The 24,727-nt window shown below is 31.7% G+C and overlaps 1 protein-coding gene and 1 non-coding gene across 2 annotated transcripts in view; both read left to right on the top strand.

Moving 5' to 3' along the window:
* Positions 1–24,727, top strand: part of CARPA (Carbonic anhydrase-related protein A) — a 483,368-nt gene that overhangs the window by 267,283 nt on the left and 191,358 nt on the right. The window lies entirely within an intron of this gene.
* On the top strand, positions 14,515–14,588 carry TRNAI-AAU (transfer RNA isoleucine (anticodon AAU)). Its single transcript has one exon. It is a non-coding gene; the product is annotated as a tRNA-Ile (tRNA).

Below are 24,727 nucleotides of genomic sequence, written 5' to 3'. Positions count from 1 at the left end.
TACCTGTGTATTCAAGTACGTTTAACATTGCCTTTACTTATGCAACGTAATAAAATTATATCTATTGATAAATTTATCGGATGGATTTTAATTACTTTAAAATATGATATATAAAATCTTATATCTTTTTATCTGAAAATACACACAAGAAATTCATATGTTTTTGGTGGATTATTATTTTCTCTCCTGAAACTAAAAAAAATTGACAACGCAGTCGTAAGACTTTCCCATCACGCGGTTTTTTTTATGCACTGCTTACCCGTACATACGCGTACAACTTAATTTAAAATACTTATCATTTTATTTAAATACAATATTTTTTGTTTATTTAATTCAATGATTCTAACTAAAGCGCGCGCGCTTACCGTATTTCCCGCACGGGAACCGTATTTCATTCGCACGGGTGTACAGATACGAGCGGCCACTTTAAATAAATTTTTACGTTTTAAATATTATTCATTTATTGAATTCTACCGCTCATTTGTGACGACACAACATAGAAGTCGACTACAGCAGTAGTCCGGTCGCTAAGTGGGATATGGGGTGTGTAAGAGGATTGGGGGTTGGGCTAAGACCTCTCACTCTGATGTAGAACAAATTTGTGGATCCAACGAGATGCTAATGGAAAAAACTGCAACGTAAAAGACCAACTATACTGCCTTCTATAGCGTTTCAAAACTATTACTAATTTTTATGGAACGGGGTGAAATTTAGCAAAATAGGTTTACACAAAAAATAATTTTTTATAACTGTTAACAAAAATATGTTAAAAAACAAATACGACGAAAATCACCGCTTGTACTATCTTCTATAAATCTTCAAAATTAAAAACATTTTTAGGGGTGGGGATGAATTATAGCAAAAACGTTTATTACAAATTTTAATTTCTTTATTAATATTCGGAAAATTATAAAAAAAAAGTATATAACCTTAATTATGGAAAATCTGGAGACGATTTCGTTTCCCCCCCCCCTGTAACCCTCTTTTCTGACTTTTGAATTGAGAATTTAACAGCATCAATGCCCCATATATAGAAGTAATCTGACGGAGTTTGGTGAAAATCGGTCGAGTAGTTCTGGAGATATCAGGTGATTTATAGGCCAACATCGAAAATCATTTTTAGGGATGAAGGTGAAATTTAGCAAAAAACCATTTTGTTAAAATAAAGTTTTTTTTTACGTACGTACGTACGTGCGTATATATCTCACATAACTAAAAACCATTAGCCATAGAATGTTGAAATTTTGGATTTAGGACTGTTGTAACATGTAATTGTTCACCCCTCCTTTGGATTGCAATCAAGTGAATGAACCAAATGTATCCAAAAAAAGTCCAAAATAAAAAAAAAATTGGATTTTGGACTTTTTTTAACTACAATAATAAGCCCTCATTGAGAGCTTTTCAACAATATACCATAAGTGGTACTTATTTTCATTGGTTCCAGAGTTGTAGCCGAATAGAATGTTTATTAATGAAATATTTGAATCTAACAAGGGAAGACACAGCGGTTCGAATCTGACTTCATCTCCCTTTTTTAACTCCTTTTTTTTTAATTGAAATATATTGATTTATTAGTAATTAATTGTTAAACTGATTGTAAAAAAAAACTTTTACGATAAATAATATTTCAATAATAGCAATTAAAAAAACAAAAAAAAAACTGAAAAAGTAGCTGAAGTTATTAATGAAATAAAATTTTATGTTCTTTACATTTAAAAAAAACAATGTGTATACGTAATTTAATAGGCGTACAAGGTAATCATTTCACATCAGATTTTTAGGAACTATTTTACAGAATTTCATATGACTGATAAAAACTTTGTTATGTAAAGTTTTTTATAAATGACCATTTTTAGTTTCAAAAAAATCTTTTTACACCTATGATAATATAAAACAAATAAATAATTATTATAAAAAAGATAAATTAATTTAATGTACGTATTTTTTACCCTTTCAAAATTTGCTTCAGAAATGTTTATAAATTTAATTATAATAGAATAAGTTGTTAATTACTTGGAAAATAAAGCTCAGCGTAATTTTTATTCGATAAGTAAAGAAAAATATATGTAAATAAAATAGGCGGCCTTTATTTTTAAAGGAAATAAATCGAGTGGAGTGGACTAGTAATATTATATTATAAAATATATATTTACTTTAATACAATCTGTCAAAGAAGTGATTTCTTAGATTTATTAATATTGGAGTAGGTGTAAATTGACAGACAATAAATTTTGTCAGTTCGAATCGACGACGGGTATATAAGGATGGAAAAAGAGAGCGAATGAAAAAAGAGAGAACGATATAGAACGGAGAAAGAAAGAAAGTAGAATAGAAAAAAAATCGGTGAAGAGGAAAAAGAAGATAAAGGAGAGAAGAACAGTAGACTTTCTTCTGTGTTTTTAGAAACAACGTCGGTTTTTCAACAGGACAATTCCGCTTCTTTATACTTTTCTCTCTCTCTCGCTCTCTCTCTCTCTCGCTTATACACATACACACAAATTCTGTTTCTGTTTCTTTCTCATGGTATTGTACATATGTGTGTGTCGGCATGATATGTGTGTATGTGAAAGAAGTCAGTTTCTTTGTCTTGTTGCGGTTGATTTGTCTTTTACCGCTTCTTCCCCGACGGTTCTTCTATCCTTTCTTTCCCTCATACCACAGCGACGGTTTAGAGATAGGCTAGGAGCCGTGGAAATAGAACGGGGGAGGTTTATTGAAATTCCATTATTCATGCGCGAAGGTTGTATAGTAGTCGGAAAAGGGGGTTGAAAATTGTAAAAGGAGGGGGGTACATGCTGCACAGTAGTCAAGATTGCAATGCAGTACTTACGAACAGCCGTCGGCAAGTTATGCAAGCAAACAGGCATCTCACGCATTTTACTACCAAACAGAATATCAAACCTTAGAATAGCGTTCTCTTCTCTCATCCGACCGAAGGTACTCGCCTAATACTCTTCCCGTCTATCCCTACTCGTTCATTGTACGACTATTTTCTACCGACAGCTGAATTTACCATTCCCCTCTCGCATCGACCGGCTCCCTGTTAAGTCCTTTCCTAGATTGTGCATTCGCTTTACTAGTTTGTTAGCGCTTCCCGTTTTACTTTATGCCGCTTCCGTATTATATACCTTACATGCATACGCGTAAATAGAAATACATACACGCGCGCACAGGTATACACGTACTCGCAAACATTTGAGTGCATCGTTTAATGCCGACTTATACGTGTTTATTATTCATAAACGTGTGTATAGTATTATGAATAAACATTTTAAACGACCACTAAATTATTTAACTACAGTATTCGTCGAGAAAGAAATTTTTTTATATGAAAAATTTGAATTTGTTTTTGACTGATGAACCGTTTGATTCGTTTATAAAAGATTTGATTTGACTTTAAAAAAGATAAATTTGAAGAATTCATATAATGAACCCGCTTTATCTTTATAGAATCGAAAGAAGATAACAAAGGTCGAATACAGTAGTAGCACATACAATCTTTAATCTCACATTTAAATGAAAAAATTAGAACCGATATTCATTGTTGTTTTTTTTCTTTAAATATAATCATTTAAAATTTTTTTATTAAAAAAAATTGTATATAATTTAAAAAAGAGGATAATTAATGTAGTAATAACTTAAAAAAAAAACTAAAGAAATGCAGATTATAAAGTTACTTATGGTGACCAATTATCTATTTTGAGCTTACATGAAGCTCTTTTTCTTTTTCTCCTCCTTCTTTTCCCCCTTTCCTTTTCCCCCTTTCCCTTTTTTCCATTTTTCCATTTTCCCCTTATTCCCTTTTACCTTTTTAGATTTTTCCCTTTTCCAATTTTTCTCTTTCTCCCATTTTCCCCGCTCCTAAATCGGTCCAGTAGTTTTTTAGTCTGTAGAGGAACACACATATCGGAAATATTAAAATGGAATCGTAAAATATTTAGCGTAGCGTGTGTTGCTGTTACGTCCAAGATATAGCACTGATTTGTAAAAAACGTTTCTACCTGTCGCAGGTGTGTCATTATAGGTATATGCATGTCTCACTACCCCTCTGACCAGTTGTGATCAAAATTAAAAGCAATCAATTTTCCGTATAAGAAATCATTGTGGCAAATATAATCAAAATTTGTTACAGAAAAGATAATAAAGCAAAAAGTAGGCGTATAAAACACGCGCCTATTCCAATGCAACGTTGTGTCAAAATTTTAAAGCAATAGGTGAAGAACTTTCGAAGATTTAAGATTTTGAATGAATAAACATATACATTTTTATTTATATAGATATCCGACAGATCTTGGCAAAAGTTGGCTTAGAAGAATTGATAAAAAAAATTTATTCAGGGTTAATAAAATTAGTAGATAAGATTATTATAAAAAAAAAATAAAAATAAAAAATTGATTTGGACACCACATGACTTCTTTGTACGCCTATTAAATTGCATATACATATATTTTTTTTTTTTTTTTTTACCTCCGGGTCCGTATTCAAACAATTTATTCCGCAGAGGATGAGATGAATGTTTTGTAGCGTGTGTGAAAAATGCCATGCCTGACCGGGATTCGAACCCAGGACCTCCGGGTGAAAGGCCGGATATATATATATATATATATATATATATATATATATATATATATATATATATTGCTGCAATTCATTTAAACTTATTGTATTTGAAAGTGAGATACGATCCTCTAATTCTTTAATAAAGTGGACAGTTACTCAACTGCATTGTGGTGGACACCACACTGTATGTCATTACATACAGTATGACATTTATATGTATGACTGTATGTCATTTTTTTGTGGTGTCCTTATCAACATTTCATATTAGTTTATATATTAATTTTGTTTCACGTTGTTCAAGTACTTACGTGGTGTAAGTGAGAACGTATCGGATTCGTAACTATGGACACATCGGTTCAAATCCGGACTTTATATACTCGTATATATATTATTTTTTAACAATTTTTTTTATTCAAATATATTGATTAATTATAATTATTAACCTCTGTAAAAATGTTTGAATTAAAATGAAAAGTACATAAAAATTTATTTCACTAACTTCTGATTTTTTTAATATATTTTTTTTATTGTTATTATTTATTGTGAATTTTTTAAAAATCAGAATTTAATAACTGTTAATGAATCAATATATTTAAATTTAAAAAAAAGGAATTGAAGTTATATTCGAATCGATGTGCCATCCCCTTGCAAGATCCAAATATTTCATTAATTAAAATTTTATTTGGGTATAACTCTGGAACCAATGAAAATAAGTACCACTTATGATACATCGTTTATAATATCACAATGCGTGCTTATTACCGTAGTTAAGAAAAAGTCCCAAATCAAATTTGTTAGATTTGGCCTTTTTTGGGCACTTTTGGTCTAGTCGATTGTAATCAGAAGGAGAGATGCACAATTAGATGTTACAAAAGTTCTAAATCCAAAATTTCAACATACTACGGCAAACCGTTTTTGAGTTATGCGAGGTACGTACGTACGTACGTACGAACAGACGCCGAGACTAGTCAAAATGGATTCAGGGATGGTGAAAATGGATATTTCCGTTAACATCTGAAAATCGAAATTTTTAGCGATCAAAATACCTCCTTTATTTCGTACAAGAAAGTAAAAACCGCGCGTGCGCGTGATACTTTGTTTGTGTCCGTGTGCGCGTGCGCGTGTTTGTACGGGTGTCATAAGCGGAGTTTTAAAAAAATAAATGCTTAATAACAAAACCATTTTTATGAAACAATACTCACCCCAGCAATTTTTTTCAGTTTTGAAAGCAAACGTATTCAAATACAATTCGAAAATTCCAAATTGTTTATCAGCTGACAAAATTAAAAACTTTCAATATTTTATTATTTTATTTTTTTTTTAATTCTAAATAATGAATTTTAGTAGTACTGTATTCCAAATAATAATATAGAAAATTATTGTAAAATTTTACAAAATAATGGTGTCACAAAACAATTTTTTAGGTTTGACGTACATTAAATTTTATAAATTTGCTGTAAAAAGTTTTTTTACAGAATTTAGTTCGAAGTAAATCTATGTAACGTCAATTGAATATGAAGATGAAATTTGATTTTTATTAAAAACAAAACAGTTCAAAAGGTAACAGAAAATTACTTTATTATAATTTTAAAGCAAAACAATAATAATTTCAATTTTGGAATTTCCATATACTCAAGCAGAAAAGGTTTTCGGACCCATGTTTATTTGAGTTTTCCCAATTTTAATTTTCCCCTGCAGAACTTTTTGAAATTATTTCCGTTTTTTGTGAGACTTTCTGCATATAACGATTTCCGAAAAAGAACTTTAGGGTTTTAAATGAAATTTACTTTATCTTCTAATACATAAAAATGGTGTTTGTTTGTTCCGTATGCATTCCTATATCATTTATCCGATTGCAATAAAACTTTGTTGAGTTTTTATGCAGAAGCCCACGAAGGTCTCTGAATTAGTTTGGACCCGCTAGGTGTCGCTGGGATCGAGATATTTCGGAAAATTGTATTTATGGTCCGATTGGGCTCATATTTAGAATGTATATTAGTTACGTGTAAAAAACTATTTTTTGCGTAAAAGGGAAATAGGGAGAAAGGGAAGGAGGGAAAAGGGGAAATTGGAAATTGGAAAGAAGAGAAAAAGGGAAAGGTTAAATTTTGTGAAGTTCCATTATGTTCAGTTTTTTAATGTTTTATCAAACTTTCATTTGTGTTCATTTAATCTATATATATATATACGCATTTACTCAAATCTAGCATTGCCGGGGTCAACTAATTACATATATAAATTACAAATGGATGTGTATTATTACATGAAAGCCTAAAGTGATTTTAAACTCGTTTAAGAGAACATAGTGATGTGCAGAAGTAGAAATTCATAGCTATCTATGACAACAACTTTGTTTTTATAGATATCCACAAAATTGTTTGTTTCAGCATTAAGAAAAAACTATGCATGTACGAGGGAGCTACAACATACAGAAAAAGTAAATTTTAGATGGAAAAATATTCCTGTCATTAATAAAAACACGCATATAAACGCAATACGTCAATCAATATGAACATCGTTTACAGACCTGCAGAAATCAAACCAATAATCTACCTCATTACACATTCTGGCGAGCTCGTCTACAGGAATCGTTTACATAGTTGCTGTTATTCTTTGGCGCAGATGGTCGAGTGAATGGATTATTTCTTTGTTTACGATGTTTACCACACTTTTAAGTTGAATTTTGGGATACGAGACCCATTAGATCCAAGTTTCACTACCCCCGACCAGTTTTGATCAAAATTAAAAGCAATCAATTTTCTGTATAAGAAACGTTGTGGCAAATTTGATCAAAACCTTAATACAGAAAAGATAATAAAGCAAAAAATAATCTTGTGTACGCTACATGACTTCCTTCTACGCCTATTAAATTACATATACACATTTTTTTTTTAAATTAGAAGTACATAAAATTTTATTTCATTAATAACTTCTGATATTTTTGTATTTTTTTGAATTATTATTTATTGTAAACTTTTTTTTTACAATCAGAAGTTAATAATTATTAATAAATCATAATATTTCAATTTAAAAAAAAAACTTACATTTAAAAAACCAAATTCTTTGGATTTTGGGCTTTTTTGAACACTTTTGGAACAATTGATTGCAATTAAAAGGGGAGGTGCATAATTAGATGTTACAACATTCATAAATTCAAAATTTCAACATCCTACGGCTAATAGTTTTTGAGTTTTGCAAGATGCATTCGTACGTACAGACGTTACGCCGAAACTGGTCAAAATGGATTCAGGGGTGATCAAAATGGGTATTTCTGTTGAAATCTAAAAACCGATTGTTTTCGCGATCACAATACTTTCTTTACTTCGTACAAGGAAGTAACATACATACGTATTTCCTTCCGGAATTTTTCATTGCTGAAATTGGTTTTTTTTTTGTTTTTTGTTTGAGCTATTATGAAACGTCAACTTTTTTCAGAAAACTCGACTTGCAGAATTTGATCTGATTAGCTCACTTTTCCCTCTGTATGTACTGGATAGATATATATACAGGTAGTAAATTAAAAAAGAAAAAAAAAAACAAATTATCTGTTCATTTTAAATAGAATTAGAGAGAGAGAGAGTGGTAGGAAGGGAGAGGTTCAGGTAAATTTCCGTTCAGTGTTTTGCAAGATTTCTTATATGACGAATAGGATGTAGAATACTGGAGAAAGAATCCAGAAACTGGAAAACTAGAGAAAATCGTAATATGTAATAAAAAATTACATAATAGGTATGGAAAACAGGGGGAAATAAAATTATTAAACTTATGGAAAAATTACCATTTTGGACGATGTAATATGCTGACGTGACCAAGATAATAATAACATTAAAGAATATAAATTTAATTCATATCGAAACTGAAAAAGATAAGCTATTACTGATAACATGACGATGATATGAGAATAAATATTTACTCTAATGGTCTTTGTATTGGATTAAAATATTTCTACTTATCACGTTGTATAATTTTAAAAAAAGTTAGAAATATAATTTATTGTAATTATAAAAACGTAAATACAAATTTAAATAAATCAATAAAGATATTACAATTTGATGGATCAAAGTCGGTCTAATATTTGCTGTTATATTCAGGTTCAAAAATTGAATATTAGAATATAAATTAAAAAAATAATGTTTAATATTTAAAAAGTTGAAATTAAAAGCCTGCCGAACTCCGTGGCCGAGTAGGTAGTGTATCGACATTTCTTGTGGAGGTCCCGAGTTCGAATCCCGGTCAGACATGTAATCTTTTCATACGCTACCAATTTCCACTAGGATAATGAACGTAGCTGGTGATTCCCGCTCTTTTATAACACACACACACACACACACACACACACACACACACACACACACACACACACACACACACACACACACACACACACACACACACACACACACACACACACACATATATATATATATATATATATATATATATATATATATATATATATATATATATATACACATACATACATACATTCATACATCTAATTGAAATTGATAGCAACTTGATAAGCTATAAAATCATTTTCAAAATGAATCATATTTATATCATTCATTCATATGATTCATCTATATGCTTTCATATATGATTGAATCATTTTTATAGCAGTTTGGAAAAGTAACGAATCATTTCTTCTTGCTTTCTTTGCCTCTCCAGTGCAAAAATTTGAAATCCTAAAAATGACAAAATTATATATTTATTTCCACAATGGGTAAATAAAAAACCATATAAGAAAAAAAATTTGAATTTTGAAAATAGGTTCGTGAGTTTTGGATAATACAGAGTGCGGCAGAAATAACTCCTGGATACTTGAATTGTAAATAAAATAGACATTACAAAATTATAAAAAAATGAAATATGTTCTGAAAGAACAGTGTTTCCTATTTTTTTTTCACGTAACTTTTATTAATTTTTAAAAATTATGTCGGTAATTTTGGCATATGAAGGATCTTCAATACAAGTCATTAACCTCTCCCTGAAATTCCGCATTACTTTTCTTGTCATTTCCAATGGTATTGCAGTGATCTGTTAATGGCTAGCTAGCTGGCTTTTATTTTTAAATGTAATTGTTTTAAGGGGTATCGTAAAACTACGTGCGTACAAAGTTAATCATTATTTTGTGGAATTTTATAATGGCATAGGCTAATGTAAGAATATGTAAATGGTTAACATATCGGCATTAACTGGTTTTAATAACAGTACCAATTGGTGAAAATGTTTTTGATTTTTGCTCCTTAATAATAGCAGCCTAGTGTTTTTTTTTTTTTTTTTTTTAATTTGGTTTAGTTAAATTTTCTCTAAATATAACAATTTGATAAAGGATAAATAGGGAAAAGGAAATTAAAAAAAAAGTTTGCCTTTTATTTCATAAAAAAAATTGTAGAAATTTCTTGAAGGGTAGAAACTCTATATATATAGAACTCTATATAGAACTCTTGTAGAAACTCTATATATGAAGGATAAACTTTGGTAAAAATTTGAACTGTGAAGCGCACAGTTTTTGTATCTTTTTCATAAACTGGCGGATGGCTACTGACATTAAACTTAAGGATTATAAATTGTACAGGTATAAAAAAAGAATTAAAGAAAAAAGGACTCATTATATTAAATGTTATCGATATTATCAAGTGGAAATAGGGGGTGCTGCAATTCCACAGTGCCTATACGCCACTGATATTGAGATACGGTGGGATATCCATAAGAGCCGTATTATCCATAAAATACAGACCAACATACATGTAACTCTATACGGAATTTTTGATTATTAAAATTGTATTTTTTTCTTCTTTGAGGTGTCATGAAACTTAGATCTGAAAAAAAAACCTTTTTCCTTTCTATAATATACTAGCTCTACCCGCCACGCTTCGCTGTGGCACATTGTGGTTGCATGGATGAGAAATGAGAAACAAAACAAAGCATACGTTTCATAGAAGTTTAATTTTGTAATACTTAATACTTGTGGATATTCAATATTGTTTGTTTTTCCACTGTGCGTAGATATAAAGGCTATGTGGTTTGCCGACTCGGGAACACGCAACATACAGTTGCCCACGTGAGAAGCAATCTCCATCAAAATCTAAACCATTGCAATCTTTTAAATTAAAATGGTGTATCGGTCGGGATTATGGGTATTCGAGGAATGAGGACATCTTCACCTTTGAAAGGCCCCGTTAAAATCGTTGCTTCCACTACGTTATTCATCAATTTCTTAACTGCAAGTCGCGTGCCGTTGCAGAGTTTTGGCCGATTAAAATTCCGCAACAGGATAATTGTCATTTTTTTATCGAACCGTTGCTAGAATCAATCTATTGAGGAATGTTTTCCTAGTTCCTCCTGGCGCATCCAAGAAGAAGGTCCCCCCAACTCCGTCATTTATCGTTTGCATTATGCGATCGTAAATGCCTTTCTGTTCACGCGTTAATTTGGGAATGTTTGATCGGACATATGACTGAAGATCACCGATGTTGTAACTCTGTTCACGGCGTAAATCCACATCAAATGAAGCAATCGCAACTCGGGTGGGTGCTGGCATTCCCGATTGACTATGACTTTATTTGCAATAGCTAAGCACTTGTCTTCAATATTTATCAATCAATGCTTCGTTGTAAATGCCTTCTGTAAATTCCACGGTCATATTGGTATTTTATAGGCGTACTCTATGCAAAATATCCTCAGCCATATGCGATCGATATCTTTCCCATAACTCTGTGGGAGATGAAGGGTAGCAAGCGGTCAATATAATTGCGAATAATGCGCGAATTTGGTTTGGTTTGCAGTGTTGCACGCGTCATTAATACATATATCCCACTGTTGGTCGTTTTCTAATAAATTCAGAGCTTGGTGAAAGGCGCAGCTCTCAATCACGACACGATCATACTAAAGTACCTCGATTAAAGTGAATATTTAATTCAGATTATATAATAATCTGAATCAGTTGCAAGTGGATAGGTTTTTTTTATTTTTTGTTAATAAACAATGTAATTGGGAACAGGTATTGTTTCACATGTGACTGCGGTTGTCGTTAGCTAGTATGGCGAGTGTTCCCCTCGCTTCCAGCAGATGGCGCGGTCACTGGTACACAGCTGACCGTTAAGAAAACTGTTTTCTCGTGGTCGCGGGTATGTGACTGATGCGAAAAATAAATAAAAACAATCTTTGATTCGGGTTATATATCGTACTAAAATTTGAGCTCAGTCTGAACATTTTGTGCAGAACATTTTGAGTTTTTGAAGCGTCTGAAAAAATCTGAAAAAACCCCTTTTTTCTTTTTATAATATACTGCACTATAAAGTAGACGGGAAATTAATAAATATTTATGTCCTGTGCTTGTGTACATATCTGTCGTAACACTTAACACACATTAATCAAGTTTATTAGTTAATTATGTCTATAATATAATAATTAACTATTTATTTAATTATTCGTAAATTTTAATCGCACCATAAAACGTTAAAATGTAAGTAAATCGCTGGAGATTAATTTAAAATATTGATGATATAGATAAAATAAGCTTCATTAGTTAATCCAATTAATTAACCTAAGTTATTAAATTTACTAATGAGTTAATTAAATATTAGTATGAAAATCAATTTTTAAAATATAAAAAAAAACCTTTCCTTCCATAATATTAATTTTAATTATTGTATGCTTTTACGGCATAAAATATAGCAGTTAATTTTTATATTATTTCTTTTTAATTAATGTTTGTGCATAGTTTAAATGCGATGAGCACTAACGCGGTCACACGGATACATATGGAGTAACTTCTCCAACTTGTTTTACTGTAAGATTTTATTTCTTCTAATGTACAGAGTGTCCCATATCAAATGCAACCTAACCTTATATTGGTAGGTATTGAAATAATAAAACGGCATGTGTAAATGTAAATGTAATTTTTATTATTACCATCGATTACCTTACACTTAAGAGTAAATGTTGGAAGTGGCCGCCATCTTTTTGAATACAAGCTTCATATCTTTTTTCAGCGTTTCTTGCAACTTTTTTCAGTTTGTTGCTGGATATTTAATACAGCTTGTTCAATATTGACTTTCAGTTGTTCAGGTGTTCGTGGTTTGTTGCTGTAGGCTTTTTCTTTGAGGTAACCCGGTAGAAAAAAATCCGCCGCAGTCAAATCTGGAGATCTTGGTGGCCACAAGCCTCGACCGATAACACGATTACCAAAGAATTCCTCGACGAGATCAGAAGTTGAACCTGCGTAGTGCGATGTCACACCGTCATGTTGTACCCGGCAGTGTCTGTGTTCCTCTTCCAAGAGTGCGATGAACCGAAATAAAATATCCTGATATCGTTCTGCATTAATGGTGCACTCGAAAAAAATAGGACCGATTATTTTCTTCCGCGATATCGCGCACCACACGCCCGACTTCTGCGGGTGTAATTGTTTTTCGTGATAAACGTGGGGATTTTCAGCGCTCCAAATTCTAATGTTTTGGCTGTTTACGTAGCCGTCCAAATGAAACCGTGCTTCATCTGTGAAAAATAACGAATCCATAACACTAATTCTCTCGCGCAGAAATCGACGGAACCGTTGACAATATTGTAGCCGTTTTTCTTTGTCGGGCTCAAGAAGTCGGTAAACCGTTTGAATGCGATAAGGTCGTAATTCTAATCGTTTGGTCGCCCGATGAACAGTCGATTAAGACAAATTAATTTCAGCAGACAAAAGTCCGATCGATTTATTTGGCGAGGCGAGTAATCGGTCTTTGATTTCAGCGACTGTATCTGTATTCAACACTGACGCAGATCTTTTGTGTTCCTTGTTATTAGCAGAACCGGTCTCTCTAAATTTTGCAACTAACCTTAGTACTGATGTTTTGTTAGGAGCTAGTGTTGATCCGGGTACTTATGGCGAAACAAATCTTGCACTGCAACCACTAATTGCGTTGGAAATGGGGTGGTTTTTTCGAAAAAAAAAATATTACTATAACTTTCTTATTAAGTAACATATCAAATTCGTTTAAACTTCTTACTATTCTATTGATAAGAGCCTAAAATATATCTAATTAAAGTTTTTTGATATAACCAACCATTGGCCCAGGGGTTGGAAAAAACGGGGTTTCGAAGACAATAATAATCATACCTACCTCTTAATAGGCATAGTATCGAATCGGTTTAAGGTGGTCGCGTTAGTCTTCTAAACATTTCCTAAAATTTTGTGTGAAACAATTGTTGATGTGACCAACGGCAAGAGATGACCAAAATGTTGCTGGAGTTGTAAGATGGGCCTTTTCGTATCTAAACATGTGAAAATTTTTTCACATGCAACCATTGTCGTATTGAGTAAATTTGAAGTTTTTCTTAACTTTAAGGTGGAAATCTTTTTTATCCCCTACTTAGCACCGGTGAAATATACCTCCGCCTTCCAGCGTGCCGAAAGGAATTTTTTTTTCCGTATTATTTAATAGATTGCTATTTTTTCTAAGCTATTCAATTAGATCGTTTCTCTAAATATTTAAATTTTTATAACCTTAAATTGTTTCAATGTGTGAAAAATCTAAAGAACTCGGTGCATTTTTTTGTATTTGTTATGGATTTAATTTATTTTATTGAGATTCGTAATCCAGCCTATTCCGCTATTTTTGTTTTCTGTGCTTTTTATATTACTTCAAAATTTGAAAAGAAGATGAATGTCGATACAAAATATCAGAATATTTTCCTCCGATGAAAATGCGTTATGGATTTTAATTTTTGGCAATTTATATATATTATATATGTGTGTGCGTGTGCGCGCGCGCGTTTTTGTTGTAATAATTATTTTTGGTTAAGACGGGTAAAAGTTGGAAGTACTTGTTATAAGGTTCATTTTTTGAGTTTAAGTGTCCTTTTGCAATATATATATATATATATATATATATATATATATATGAAGGAAAATATATATTGTTATTTGTAATATTTTAACGTTATCCAACTCTTATCGTTGGCCCATTAGCTCAGTTGGTTAGAGCGTCGTGCTAATAACGCGAAGGTCGTGGGTTCGATCCCCCCATGGGCCAGCTTTTTTTTATATCTAACAAATTTATTTAAAATAAATAAAGTGTAAAAAATTTGTTGTGGACAACACATGACTTCGTTGTACGCTTATAAATTTACATTTACACTTTTTTTTTTTAAATTAAAAGTACAAAAAATTTTTTTCATAAAAAAGTTTTGATATTTTTTCATATATATATATATATATATATATATATATATATATATATATATATATATATATATGAATATATATATAAATATATATATATTTTTTTTTTGTTGAATTACTATTATTATTCAGTAAAATAAGTTTTATAGTGAGGGTTTTACAATGACGGATTAATAAATGAATATACTTAAATAAAAAAAAGGAGATGATGTTTGATGTATATATATATGTATACAACATTTATTCAGAATTGAAAGTGCGTTTTCCAGATTTATAAGAAAACACATAATACTGAAAACAAATAATTTTTTGGGTATTACAAAAGGACACCTAAACTTAAACAACGAATCTTGTAGGCACATCGGTTCGTGTCTTCTCCTTGTAATATCTAAATAATTAAAATTTTATTTGACTATAACTCTGGAACGAATGAAAATAAGTATTACTTATGATATATCGTTGAATAACTCTCAATAATAGATTATTACTGCAGTTAAGAAAACCCCAAAATCCAAATTGTTTTGGATTTTGGGATTTTTTGGATTTCAGTTGATTGCAATCAAAAGGGCAGGTGCATAATTGTATGTAACAACAACCCTAAATTCTAAATTTCAACATCCTACGGCTAATCGTTTTTGAGTTATGCGAGCGAGATACATACGTACGTATAGACGTCACGCCGAAACTAGTCAAAATAGATTCAGGGATGATCAAAATAGATATTTCCATTGAAATCTGAAAACCGAAATTTTTCGCGATCACAATACTTCTTTTACTTCGTACAAGGAAGTAAAAAGCTTAATATTGTTGCTTCTTTCCAAGAAAAAAAGTGTTTTTTTTCGATGTACGATAAAGAGAAATGAAAATATAGGATTCTAAACTATAAAATTAATATATTGTGTAATCTCTGGTACATAGCAGTTATTTTTTCAACTGATCCAAATAAAAAGAAAAACTCATCTTTGTATTTTTGTTTTTTTTTTCTCAATGTGGGCTTTAAAAGGCTTTCTCTTCAAGCGAGGACCTATCAAGATAATCTGTTTCTTTTTTTTAGAGCAAGTTCCTTTTCCAGTTCGCATTTTTTATTTGTTAAACGCAAATGTTATTTAATATTTCTACATAAAAACAATTTAAAATATGTTTCATGTATCAACGTCATTGCTTATTTTTGAATTGTTATAGTGTGTTATGCATGCAGCCTGATGTCGTTATTGTATTTTAAATGTTTAATTGCAAAAATTAATTACTTGAAATACTTAATATAAATTCCTTATAGAATATGGATATATATATATATATATACATGTCTACCGATTATTCACTGTCAGTTTCAGCTGTTTACGTCATATCTCTCAATTCTTTTTATTATATTTATCAATATGAAACTCCCTCTATCTTTTTTACCTCCTTTTTTGTAAACGGGGGTTTTTTTAGACAAACTTCATTATTTTAGGCCTGTCTACATTTTAATAAAACTACAAATAATAAAATAACGTTTTTAAAAAAAGAACAATATGATAGGCTTGTAAATAACATACAGGAATATAAAAAACTTAATTTTTCAATTCTATTTAAATTTCTATATTTATCAATCGGCTTCAAATTAAGGATCAATAAATTGTTGGTATTTTATTTTAGCCGAGTTTTTGAAGACAGTTTTTTAAAGTTTATTAAAAAACATAGCTAATTTATTATTTTTATCGAATTTGACTGGTTTGATGCAGCTCTCTAAGATTCCCTATCTAGTGCTAGTCGTTTCATTTCAGCACACCCTCTACATCCTACATCCCTAACAATTTGTTTTACATATTCCAAACGTGGCCTGCCTACACAATTTTTTCCTTCTACCTGTCCTTCCAATATCAAAGCGACTATTCCAGGATGCCTTAGTATGTGGCCTATAAGTCTGTCTCTTCTTTTAACTATATTTTTCTAAATGCTTCTTTCTTCATCTATTTGCCGCAATACCTCTTCATTTGTCACTTTATTCACTCGTCTGATTTTTAACATTCTCCTATAGCACCGCATTTCAAAAGCTTCTAATCTTTTCTTCTCAGATACTCCGATCGTCCAAGTTTCACTTCCATATAAAGCGACACTCCAAACATACACTTTCAAAAATCTTTTCCTGACATTTAAATTAGTTTTTGATGTAAACAAATTATATTTCTTACTGAAAGCTCGTTTAGCTTGTGCTATTCGGCATTTTATATCGCTCCTGCTTCGTCCATCTTTAGTAATTCTACTTCCCAAATAACAAAATTCTTCTACCTCCATAATCTTTTCTCCTCCTATTTTCACATTCAGTGGTCCATCTTTGTTATTTCTACTACATTTCATTACTTTTGTTTATTTTCATGCGATAGTTCTTGCGTAGGATTTCATCTATGCCGTTCATTGTTTCTTCTAAATCCTTTTCACTTTTGGCTAGAATTACTATATCATCAGCAAATCGTAGCATCTTTATCTTTTCACCTTGTACTGTTACTCCGAATCTAAAATGTTCTTTAACATTATTAACTGCTAGTTCCATGTAAACATTATAAAATAACGGAGACAGGGATCAGGCCTTAAATATGTAACAGATTTCGTTTCTTTACAAGATTTTGCCAAAAATTTCTTTCTTTCAGGTCCCTTTCTTATAATTAGTTTTTCTCTTTTTAATTTTGTACTTTATCAATCCGCCTAATTTTCAACATCTTCCTATTTTTTTAACTAGATTATTTTTCTTCCTCTCTTTCCTGCTACCCAGTTTTCATCATAAAGTACTACATTACACAAAAGTATTTCCAAGAAAATCTTTCTAATTTTATTAGAAAATATTAAGAAAATTTTTAAGTTTATACTTAATAGATTTCGTTTTTGCATGAAAGCTGCCCTTCTCCGTCTACTTTTGATATCCATTTTCGTTTATCTTTTGTACTTTTCAACGATCGGACAGGTCGTTATTGTATTCAATATATATATATATATATGTATGTTAATTTTTCTTAGCATGGCACCGTTGTTATTTTGTATAAACTATATAAATAAATAAGGTTCAACTTACAACAATAGTGAATGTTAAATTATTGTAGCGTTTTCGTATTTTATTCGTCCATCATCAGGAATAATAGATTAATTATAAAATTTACAGTTTTGCATTTAAATAGTAGAAAAGAAATTAAAATTAAATAAAATTTGTATATTCATAACGGTTTATATTCAAGTATTAAAAGTAAATAAAGTCATACGTTAAATAAAAACGTGTTGTTCATGAGAGATTACCAACTGTTCAACAGTTATGAATATATCTCAACAATCAACTATTATGAATATACAAATTTTAATCATTTTTTATTTATTATTAATTTATGTTCTACAATTTAAATGCAAATCTGTAAATTTTAAAAATAATCGATTATTCCTGATGGACGACAAAATCCGAAAGCGCTAGAATAATTTTCATTCGCTATTGTTGGCAATTTGAACCTTTATTATATATATATATATATATATATATATATATATATATATTAATTTTATTAATCGTTGCCTGTTGATATTGATATATAATTTATTTATACGATAGTTTCCATTTACCAATAATCTTTAGTAGTATGTTCGAGTGCTTTCGGATTAGTAATCCATCCTCAGGAACATTGATGTGATATAATTATACCTATTTATTTCACATATCATTAATTATATTAACTTGAATTTTAAAAAATAAAATTTATAAATATAACAATCGATCGTCAAAAGGTAAAATAATGTAAACGTTATCCGTCATGGCAGAATGAATATCTCAGTTTTTATGTTCATTAGTATGAAGCAGTATAACCAACCTAAGAATCAACATTATTATTTAAAATTTGTTTGAATAATACATCATTTTCAAATTTCGTTTTCTCATTTATCAAATTTTTATTATTTAAGAATATGAAACACCCTGAAACATAAATGAATACGCTTATTAAAAATAAAAATTTCATTTTTATATTTAATTTTATAATGCGACTGCAGTTTATAACTTTTTTCATTCTTTTTCTGTTTAGCCTCTGGGAATTACCACTCAAATAATACTTCAGAGGATTATATGTATGGGTATAAATAAAGTGTAGTCTTGTGAAATGTGTACAGTCACAATTCGACCGTTCCTGTGATGTGTGGTTAATTGAAACCCGACCAACGAAGAACATCGGTATCCATGATCTAGTATTACCAAATCGGTATAAAAATATCTGGCTTTACTAGGACTTGAACGCTGGAACTGTCGCCTTTCAAATCGGCTGATTTGGGAAGACGCGTTCACCAGTAGACCAAACCGGTAGGTGCAGTTTATAACAACGAATATTCAATCGCTTACGATCCACATCACGGATAGGATCGTTACGAACGTTTAGTTCGTGACTAACACTACAAACTGTACGTTTTGGACATCGACGAAAACAAATCGGATATTTCTCTGTTTTGGGCTAACCCTTCCGTTTTACAAACAATTTTCGTAATACTTAAATATACTTTTCTCATTCGGAGAATTTCTACGATAGACCCGCGTATAACTTCTTTGTACGACAGTCACTGATTTTGTTTCTGCGAACTAGTACAAGTATTGTGTTTCTTTTTGTGGTAACGCCATGATACCGAAGCCCGGGCAAACTATTTGAATAACTAACCGTTTCCGTGTAATTACTCTATATTAACTTTCTTGGTTCATATTTTGTAATAAATAAAAGACGTTATCCGGTCGATGATTAAATATTAATTTTATTAAGTTATAATAATCATAACATGTTTAACGTTTTAGTTTGAGCTATATTAAAAGAAGATTACATTGTTACTGAAAGTGTACGTGACAGAATGAGATCTAAATTTAGACTGAACAATGCATTAATAATTAATTTCTCTAACCGCTGATATGTTAAATGAATAAATTAACAATTAATATAATCCACCTTACCACCACGTTGATATGTACTCTAGATTTTTTTTTAAATTTTAACAATGATTTTTTTAATTTTTGACCTAAAATGTGTTAATTTGAACTCCTGATGATGGCTTCCAAGTAGTCGAAAGATCTAGAGTGCATATAAACGTGCTGGTAAGGTGGATTATATTAATTGTTAATTTATTAATACATTAATATAGTGAATTACTGATATAAAATATCGGCTGATAAAAATAGGCTAGCTGAATATACAAATTTATTTACTTTTACAAAAGAGTAAGAAGAACGAGATAGTTTATGTATTTATAAATTAATAAGGAGAAAAATACAGAGAGTCTTAACACTTAACAACAGTTTGGCATGTGTGACAATCTAACGCAGCTGCTGTTTTAATTAGAATGTGTAAACTAAAACTTGTTACGCGCTTTAAGATTATAGTATTGAATCCTGCAAAGTAAAAGCTATTGTCGCCTGTACGTGATTCGACCAGGATATTGAGAGACAAACAAACTAAAACTTTTTATAAATACAATTTATTACTCTTAAGACATATAAACAAGATAAATAATAAAATAAATAATAATAATAACAGTAATAATAATGACGATACGTATAACATACAAAATATTAATTATAAAACTTAACGACTTTTAAGTTATTTCAGAATAAAAACCGGTATACAGTCTAATTTACTAAAAATGTTATAATGACCGCTAGAACCTGATATTGTATTATCGAGATAACACTAGTAAAGTCTAAAGTTCATACGATTCAATTTTCTGCAAGTATTATTACTTTTACAGTTTACAATAGAACTCCACCACACATTAGCACGAGTAGAATACTTACTTTCACTACTGTTTATCAATAACTTACCGAACAACTTCCTGCGTCCACCCTGGAATAATTGTGACGTTCTCTTCACTCTTTGTTACCTCACGCTTACTGATATCGTCGTCACTGCAACCGCGTCGAACTCGGGCTTGCGAAACTACTTACCGTTAACACATTTTATCATTACTGCGCCGAATACGGCCGTCAGAAATACTGACCGTTCTCCGATGATCCCTGTATTTATATCCAGTACAGGCAGTATTTATATCCACTCGCTTGGAGAACCAGTACCAACCTCATTCCTTTAATTGTTGAGGCGTAATAACGCCTACATCGTCTGCGCCCTTATGTTTTTTTATAAATTCTTATTCCTGTCCGGTTGTGGTTCTGGCCGAACCACAACAGCTTTTGGAGGTGCCATTGACTGGATTTATTAAACGGACCTATTAGTCTGAGAGAAGAATCCCTTTTAGTTCCTTCTGGATTCGTCTTTTCATTGTTCTTTTTTCTTTCTTTTTTCTCAATTGGAAGAAATCGGTTACCCTGGTCCGTTATAATGGTCCTGTTGCACAATATTCATTCTTGAAACCTCGGAATTTTTTTTCATACACCCAGTATATGAGCTGAAAAGCAATGGGATATGCTATAACTTTGCCTCACCTCTTTTTGAATAGGGAATGCTTTTTTAATCTACAGTTTGCACTTTACTGTTATACATATTATTTTTGTCTTTTTGTAATATTTAAATCCAGTTTCCTTTAAAATTATTCAAACATAACTGGCAGTATATTAAATAATATTTATTATAGAAATAATTAATTTTATATGATTTTAGATAATTTTGATTCTAATATTATGTATTAGGATTTAAGGTTTTAAGTAAAAGTGTTCAAATTTTATTGGTAGGTTTCAATATATATATATATATATTTATATTGATTGAAGTTTTCCAGTCGGTTTGCAATAGTCTATGTCCATCGGAAAAGGGTTGGTGTTAGGTTACGATAAAAGTGTATTGGTGTGTACTACCAACGTGGTATGTTTCTTTATTGCGCCCATAAACTGTAAACTCCCTACATAACTTGTGTATTTATTTATATAGGAAGGTCTACTCTTACTTGTATCATATATATATATATATATATATATATATATATATATATATATATATATATATATATAAAACACACACACACAAGATGAAATAACAGATGCGTTCTAACTCGGTCCAATGAAACCTTCTTAATATTTTCGATAATCGACTTCTTTCAATAAAACCATAAGCACTTTCTTTAATTAATCTTTTCTCGCATTAAATCTTCATCATCTTCAAATGCTAATGTACTGTTTATAATCAGCCATTTACGGTTTTTGTGGAAAGTAATTTGCTGAGATTTAACCAGTAGCATTAGCGCGTACTTATCAAATGTATAAATCAATTTAAAGTCGAAATTTCATCTCTGAATAATAAAAACTAATAAAATTTCTCAAAAAATGGTAAATAGCTTTTTAAAAATTAACTGGTTTTTCCATTGACAAAGAGAACAGAGATCAAATCCTTAAAATTTCTGAAAACAAAAAAATAAGTAGAGTTCAAAAATTTTAATATTTGGGAGAATCACAACACTGAATATTTTTTAAAAAAATGTAATGAAGAATAGAGTACGAAAAATGGAAACTGCCTTCATCTTAAGAAGAAAATTTACTATAAAAATCTCTATAAATAACTCCAAATTGAGGCGCTATAAAACTGTAGTCCTACCAAAAACACTGTACGGGGCAGAATGTTTCAATTTTTTTTTCAGAACAAGAAATTTCGAAAGTAGAAAAAAGATTTTAAGAAAAGTTTATGGATCAAAATATAAAGAGAGAATTTATAAATTGAAAAGCGAAAAAGAAATTTACAAACATACATAAAAAACAGGGGACTTAATCCGGAAAAAAAGTACAGATTTACGAATATTTATGCAGAAATAACCAGAAATTAACAAAACAAATATTTAATTTCTTTATAAAAAGAGACAACAAGACCGAACGGTTTAAAAAAACAAAATCCGACCGGTTGTTAAAGAAGTCAGAACTGTGTAAACGTAATCCGTAGTGGTCGGAAAGAAAAGAAAAAAAGGTCGTTCTATTTTTACACGCTAGATGATGATCCGTTACTTTCACACGGATTTGAATACTACAAAGTGTGTGAGAAAAGTAATGAGACTGACTTTTTACTTACCAAAGTTTTTATTTTTTTCAAACAACAATATTATCCTCTTGGGCAGCTATTAACCGGCTGAGTCGTTGTTCCCATTCCTGGTAGCAGCGCTGGAAGGCTTCAACTGGTAGGACTTTTAACTGGTCGGTCACAGTCTTTTAAATGTTCTCCAGAGTTCCAAAATGACGTTCTTTTAAGACACGTTTCAATTTCGGAAAAAGGAAAGAGCACAAGGACTCAAATCAAGTGAATAGGGGGGTTGATGAACCGTAGGAATGCGTTTTGGGATCAAAAATTCCCTTATGGAAATGGCCGGGTGACACGGGGCATTTTCATGATGAAGCATCCACTTGTCCGCAATGTCTGGTCTCATGCGAATCCCTCTTTTCCTGACCCTTTCAAGGACACCTTTGTAAAACACTTGGTTGACAGTTTGTCCTGGAGGAACAAATTATTTATGCACGATACCCCTACTGTCAAAAAAGCAAATCGGCACGGTTTTGATCTTTGATTTGCTCATTCGACATTTTTTCGGTCGAGGATATGACGGAGTGTGCCGCTCTTCGCTTTGCCGCTTTGTTTCAGGATCGTACTCAAATATACAGGATTCATCACCTGTTCACTCATTATCCTTATTGTTAAACGACGGTCTGATCTCAACGTTTTCGTCAGATTTTGAAGTTGAAGGTCTCTCTGAGAAAGGTTAATCTTTAACGTGTTCTGGGCCTTCCAAAAATGATTTGTGCCGGCGGAAAACTTTTGCCCTTGATAAGCAATGTTCCTCAAAGGCCTGTTTCAACTTTTCAAAGGTCATACTCGCGCATTCCCCAAGTTTTATACACAACTTGATTGCACAACGTTGTTCTAAATTCAGACGCTCCATATTTTCGTAACACAACTTCACTAATGGCGCTGTCAAATATAATGTGTTGGCTGAACAGAGTTGAAACTCGTACTGAGCATGTGGAAGGGATGAACAAACCGGTCTAGCACAGACCGGTAGACACAGCGTTGCCAGATCGTTCGTAGTGTTACCAATCTCATTGCTTTTCCACACACCTCGTAGATCGTATTAACCGGTGCTTTTTTTGGTAGTTGTGTTTCAACTGACCATACATCTCAGGAATGGTCGATATGAGACTATAACTACATTTCATTTACATTCATACATATCATCGTCATTCATCCTCTTAAGTAATACGTTACAGTGGTTCCGGAGGGTAAACAGAAATAGAGGGAAATGATCATCCGGTGTTCAGTTTGGCGGCAGATCCGTTACGCTACCGCTGTTTCCATTTATCTCTACCTTAAGCCTTCAAATTCGTCCCATTATAGTTTCTAATTTTCACCTTTCATTAATTAGGATCCTTATTACGTATTTTATCCGATTAATAAAAATAATAATAGAAATAAATTTTTACAAATTTATATGCAAAGATTGCATATATATATATATATTTTTTTTTTTTCCCCTACTCCCCCCGACCGGATATCCATTTAAGTATACTCAGTCGGGGAGAGTGTCCTTTTACTCTAAGGGAGTGTCCCCCGCCCACCGGTTGTACACCCGGCTCGGCAGGTTAGCTCCCCCGGTCTCGGATCTTTAATTTTATTTTATTCGCCTGCCTCTAATCCCCCGCCTCGGAGACGCGGTATGGCTACGCCACCTCCCATCCCCTCAGCAGGGAACCGGGTCTCGGTCATTATGCCTTTGCCTCTAATCAGCGGTACCGCCCCCACTAAGCGCCGAGGCACCCGCAGGAGCGGCACCGCCAACCGGGATTCGGTCTTTTATTTGTCCCACACTCCCCAGGAGTTCCCCCCCTTCTCAGGAACCCGCACACCACGGCGTACGGGCCCTCCACGGAGGGACTGTCCTCCCTACCCTAATTTCACAAACCCCTTCTTCTGTCCTCTTCTTCCTTGGTGCGTAAGATTTCCCCGGCAAACCTACGGAACCGATCCCAGTTATCGTCACTATAGACCATCCAATTTAAGAGGTTTTCAGGTGTAAGTCCGT

Source organism: Lycorma delicatula, chromosome 11, assembly GCF_047948215.1.
Source record: "Lycorma delicatula isolate Av1 chromosome 11, ASM4794821v1, whole genome shotgun sequence".
NCBI classification, from domain to species: Eukaryota; Metazoa; Arthropoda; class Insecta; order Hemiptera; family Fulgoridae; genus Lycorma; species Lycorma delicatula.
The sequence above is the reverse complement of the archived record's forward strand: the minus strand, read 5'-3'. Positions and strand labels throughout refer to the sequence as shown.